The sequence below is a fragment of the Musca vetustissima genome, unplaced genomic scaffold (assembly GCF_032173495.1).
Source record: "Musca vetustissima isolate MV318-11 ecotype Yass unplaced genomic scaffold, APGP_CSIRO_Mvet_v1 utg139869, whole genome shotgun sequence".
NCBI classification, from domain to species: Eukaryota; Metazoa; Arthropoda; class Insecta; order Diptera; family Muscidae; genus Musca; species Musca vetustissima.
The window spans coordinates 89,444-95,753 of record NW_026888559.1 but is presented as its reverse complement, the minus strand read 5'-3'; positions in this window follow the sequence as shown (position 1 = coordinate 95,753).

Genomic DNA, 6,310 nt, shown 5'->3' with positions numbered 1-6,310 from the left:
TGATGGCATTTTCAACAAATTACATTCCTCCCTGTTGTCCTCCTCCCTGTTTTCCCCTGTTTCATTTGCATCATCAATATTATGTTTGTTCATATAAAATTACAGATTATCTCTTCATTGTGGACTTTGTGAACAGCTAACAAAGTAATCAACGAATCACACATTGGATAATTAATGTGAATTACATTAATTTTCATTTCAATTTATTTCATATCGTATTCATATGCATATCCTTCCTGTGGGCTATGGGTCTGCTGTTCCTTTATTCCGAATAAAACATTTATTTATATGGGTTGTATATTAACGCCTAAATACTATCAGGAGATTTGTGTGTCAAACGACCGCAGGCCATGGTGGCTGGTGGAATTAAAACTCAGCAATGAAACAACCACCTCTGCAGTGGAAAACAACAGTGTCGATAGGCGGATCCTAACTACCATAACAACAATAAAATCTTTGATAAGGGTTCGTGGAAATCTCTCTCTCTCTCTCTGTCTGTCTTTCGAATGGGCTTTGTTTACTGCATCGTATTACCATAAATTAAATATTGTTAAATGAAAACATATGTTTGTTGTTCGGCTAGATAATAGAAAATATTCTGTTTGGGCCAAAAAAAGGAAAATATCATTTTGTTGGTATTGCTGACATTTAGGCCTAATGAGATGTTATCTCTGCTGATGTTTGTATGTGTGTGTGTGTTTTTGTAATTGTTTCATAATGATTGTTTATTCGATCGGAAATGAAAATACCAAATTAATAGGAAATACCATAAAATAGTTATTCTATTATGAGTTCTAAATAACGAGAATTTGATATTTTCTTTCATAATTAAAATTATTGGTTATAATGTGGTATTTGAAATAGGGAAAATAGATTTTGATTTAATTCGTAATTTTTGTAAGGTCAATTATTAATAAAAGCAAAAAAACAAAAAACAGTAAACGGACTGGGCCGACTATATTATACCTTTCACCACTTGGGTATATTGTACATATGCATACATACAATTGTATGTCAATGTTCGCTCGAAGGAACATGCTCATGTCTTTCTGCAACCTATGATAAATTTAATTCAATTCGGGCAGATTTAGAGTCATCTGCGTACCATGGGACAAATTTATGGAAACTGATTTATAGCAAAATTGATACACGCTTTTCGGTACGCTGCACTGTTAAAAATTCAATCTCAATCAGACACCGGTTCGAAACACATATGGAAGCTATGGATCTGGATCTGCACCAATTTCAACAAAACCCAATAATGTCATTCAAGTCGCAATTCGATACGTTGTGCAACATTTCATGCTAATCGGACAAACATTAGGAGTTTTGTGCACCATTTATGTAAAAACGGACGAAAGTAGATACGGGAGCTATATCTAAATCTGAACCGATTTTCACGAAACTTAACACACACCATTCTAGACTTAATTCAGTAGGCTATACAAAATTTAGTGAAAATCGAAAGATATTTAGAGACTTTGGTGCACCATTTACCTTAAATCGGACGAAAATATATATGGGAGCTATATCTATATCTGAACCGATTTTCACCAAAATTAACACACATCATTCTACTCTTAATTCAGTACGCTGTGCCACATTTCGTGCAAATCGAAAGATATGTAGGGTCTTTGGTACACCATTTACCTTAAATCGGACGAAAATACATATGGGAGCTATATCTAAATCTGAACCGATTTTCAGGAAACTTTGCTCATATCATTCTAGACTTAATTCAGTAGACTATACCAAATTTCGTGCAAATCGAAAGATATATAGGGCCTTTGGTGCACCATTTACCTTAAATCGGACGAAAATATATATGGGAGCTATATCTAAATCTGAACCGATTTTCACGAAACATAGCAAACATCATTCTAGACTCAATTCAGTACGGTGTGCCAAATTTCGTGCAAATCGAAAGATTTTTAGGAACTTTGGTGCACCATTTACCTTAAATCGGATCCAAATCTGAACATATATATGTTGGCTATACCAAATGTCTATATATTTAGGGACTTTGGTGCACCATTTACGTTAAATCTGAACCTATATCTAATTTTCACGAAACTTTGCACACATCATTCTAGACTCAATTCAGTTGGCTATACCAAATGTCGTGCAAATTTAAATATATTTAGGGACTTTGGTGCACCATTTACGTTAAATCGGACGAAAATATATAGCTATATTTTAATCTGAACCGATTTTCATGAAACTTAACACACATCATTCTAGACTTAATTCAGTAGGCTATACCAAATTTCATGCAAATCGAAAGCTATTTAGGGATTTTTGTGCACCATTTACCTTAAATCGGACGAAAATATATATGGGAGCTATATCTATATCTGAACCGATTTTCACGAAACTTTGCACACATCATTCTAAACTTAATTCAGTAGGCTATAGAAAATTTCATGCAAATCGAAAGCTATTTAGGGACATGTACGCTATATATGACATAATTTTTTCGTGCACACATCATTCTAGACTTAATTCCGATATATAAATTTCGTGCCTATCGAAAGATATATAGGGTCCTTGGTGCACCATTTACATTAAATCGGACGAAAATATATATGGGAGCTATATCTATATCTGAACCGATTTACACGAAACTTAACACACGTCGTTCTAGGCTCAATTAAGTACGCTTAGCTACAAAAAAAAAAAATCGATAGAACCTATTAATAATATTTGTATTCCATAAAAAAATGGTTAGATCCAGAATTGCATATATTTTTTTCTATACATATGGGAGAGGTTATTTTTTAATATGAAATCATAATATATTTAACCACTCAACTATGTAGCGTATAAGTAATATTAATTATGTCTTACATGGGAGCGTATTAGTACCATTAAGCAAATATAAAGTATACACACCATGAAGGAGAACTTAAATATTTTTTTAATGGTTTTTCAATGTTCTGGATTTTTTAAAAATAATTTTCTAAGCTCAAACATAGGGCAAAATAATGAAAAAACTGCTTTCGCACGTTGCTTCAAATTTTCTGAAAGGTATTTGCCTTAAAGTCCTATGAAGTATAACAGGGATATTTACCTGTGACCCATTTTCTATCGTTAGACCCAGTGGGCTCTTTTTCAATAGAAACAAATTTGAAAGAGTCACGAGCAAATACAGGATCTAATATTTAATTTCTATAAAACCCCACGCTTCCAATATTTTCCATATAAAAATTATATAGCAAAAAAAATTCAACAGCCTCATATGATATTCTTATACTTAATGTAGATGGCAGATAGAAGAAGTAATTTTTGAATGGAAATGTATAGAAAATGACATTAAATTAACTCCATAGCTATGGGACGTATAAGTATTATTAATTAGTTTTATCATGGGAGCGTATTAGTGACATTAATCTAATATAAATTATACGCACAATAAAAATCTTGGATTTTAAACAACTTGTCTTCGAGGCCCTTACAAAGGATGTAGAAGATTCGTAATAATATCCCAACTCCAAAGTTGCTGAAACGTATTTGTAACCGAAAGCCGAAGTTCATTCGTCGAAACTAATTTTTACTTGTATCCTTCGGTTGAGGGTATAAAAAAGAGCATGCTGTCAGAAAAAGACTTGAGCATTTTTCCTCCTTATTATATTCATGGTCTGAGCCTATTTTCCATAGACAACAATTCGACAGGGTTAGATATATTTTGTTATAAAATTTATAGTCGATGGATTTGATTTTTTTAAATTGAAATTGAAAGAAAATGAAATTTATTTAGTCACTGAACTAAGGGGTGTATAAGTAATATTAATTAGGTTTAACATGGGAGCGTATTAGTAAATTCAATCGAATATAAATTGTAGAAAAAATGTCTCCTTCTTATGGTATTTTTCTTTGGAAACTCCATGATATATTACCCGAAATCGGAATATAATCATAATACTTTTTTTTCCTTAAAAAAATTGTGAGATCCTTTTTTTCTAGGCTTTGAAAGTTTTTAGGAAACAAATCCTAACCTTTTATTCGGCGTATGATTAATATTAATTTAAGGATAATAATACGCACCCAGGTTAATGTTTATTAATATTACTTATACGCTCCCTAGACGAATGGTGAACTTAACAGAAATTACTTTTAAAATCTTGTCAAATATAAAACCAGTGAGCGGAGCAGTATAGTCGGACGTGGCCGACCATACGATACCCTACACAACTTCCACGAAACTATAACTTTCTATGGTTCTATATTCTGAGCTTGGGCAATATTTCGCGATATTTGCACGCTCTTGACCGACCAGATGTCAAGAAATATTAAAAATATTCAGTACAGCCCTTCTAATCACTTGTCCAGATTTCCTTCACCGTGGGTTGTGTTGTGATGTTCGGCTTTCAATTGTGACCTATAGATCGACTCGAAAAAAAAACACCAAAAAATAAATTTTCGGTCCACTTCATCCCAAAATTATTATCTGATCATCACTGAAAATTATAGGCGTTGTCGGTGACCATAACTTGAACCTCATGGAAAATTTCAAAGCGATCAGCGCTATATTTCCGCCCTCTAATATGGTAATGGGTTACTAAATAATATATGAATACGTAAGCACCTTTAAATATTTATGTGTAAGTCCTGCATTCGAGTGCATACGACAATATAATTGGTATCAATTTAAAGGTCAATCACTCCTTTTGAACATACTATCAACTTTTCGGGTCTAGGACCTTCAGGTACAAATATATACAAAAGTCATTTGACCCTCTAAATATTGACCGATCGTTATCAAAACAGGCATACTTATTCTTTGGCCCGATCCCCTTCTTCATGCAAACATTCGCGGTGTTTGGGCCATAATTGCGGCCTCTGGAGTGACCAGAAAAACCGACAAAAATAAAGTTTTTGGTCCATTTCATCCCCTAAATATTAACCGATCGTTTCCAAAAACAATAGGGTTCTTCATTGGCCAGAAGCCATCCTACATGCAAAAAGATTGGTCCATAACTGTGGCCTGTATCTTGTTTACAAATTATAATAGACAGACGGACGGACGGACACACATGTCTAAATCGACTCAGCTAGTTGAGATATGACGATCGCTATACTTAATGGTGGGTCTAGGACCAATATTTCGCGACGTTACAAACTTTTGGGGCTGCACAAAGCTATAATACCCTGACAACATAGTTGTGTAGGGTATAAAAATATCAGCCCATAGGTCTCATGAATAAATGAAAAGCCTTTCTTTACCCTATCATTGTCAACATTTTCTTTTTTTATAGCTTCACTCTGAGTTTAGTAAGGGGATAATCATTTCGTTGCGATCAATGATGTGATTCCGGGAATTATTGGTTTTATACTTCATGTGTCTTTAAAACAAATGTGTCGTAGTATATTCACCCAATTTTCTACTGTTCACTTCGAAAACTATTTTTTTGAAATCAATGCCTTTTATATGTGAGACTTTTGGATCGATTTTTTTATAGAAAATAAATCGTGACAACATTTGTGTCAAGTTTTTTTCTATAGAAACAAAATCGTGAGACCCTTGGGTCCAATTTTTTTTACAAAAAAAAAAAATCTATAAAAAAAAATTCGTGAGACCCTTGGGTCAAAGTTTTTTCTACAGAAAATAAATCGTGACAACTTTGTGTCAATGTTTTTCTATAGAAAAAATCCGTGAGACCCTTGGTCCAAGTTTTTTTCTATAGAAAAAAAAAATCGTGGGACCCTTGGGTCCAAGTTTTTTTCCATAGAAAAAAATTGTTGAGACCCTGGGGTCCAAGTTTTTTCAAGTTTTATAAAGAAAAAAATTCGAGAGACCCTTGGGTCCAAGTTTTTCTATAGAAAAAAAAAATTCGTGAGACCCTTGGGTCCAAGTTTTTTCTATAGAAAAAAATTCGTGGGACCCTTGGGTCCAAGTTCTTTCTATAGAAAAATAATTCGTGAGACCCTTGGGTCCAAATTTTTTCTATAGAAAAAAATTCGTGAGACCCTTGGATCCAAGTTTTTTCTACAGAAAAAAAAAATCGTAAGACCTTTAGATCCAAAACCATAAAAAAATCGTTTTTTGTTTATAAAAAAAAGTCGTGAGACACTTGGGTCGATTTTTTTCTATAAAAAATCGTGAGGTCAAAGTTTTTCGATAGAACCAAATTCTTGTGGCCAATGAAATGAAAAAAACTAGCCGAATCAAGTTAAACTGTACTCACATTTGACGTGATAACATCATTGTGTTTTATATGTATGTACATTTGATGGATATACATACATATATGCAGGCGCGACTATTGATATATTTAATTGCTGGTACATACACAATGTTTAAAAAAGGACT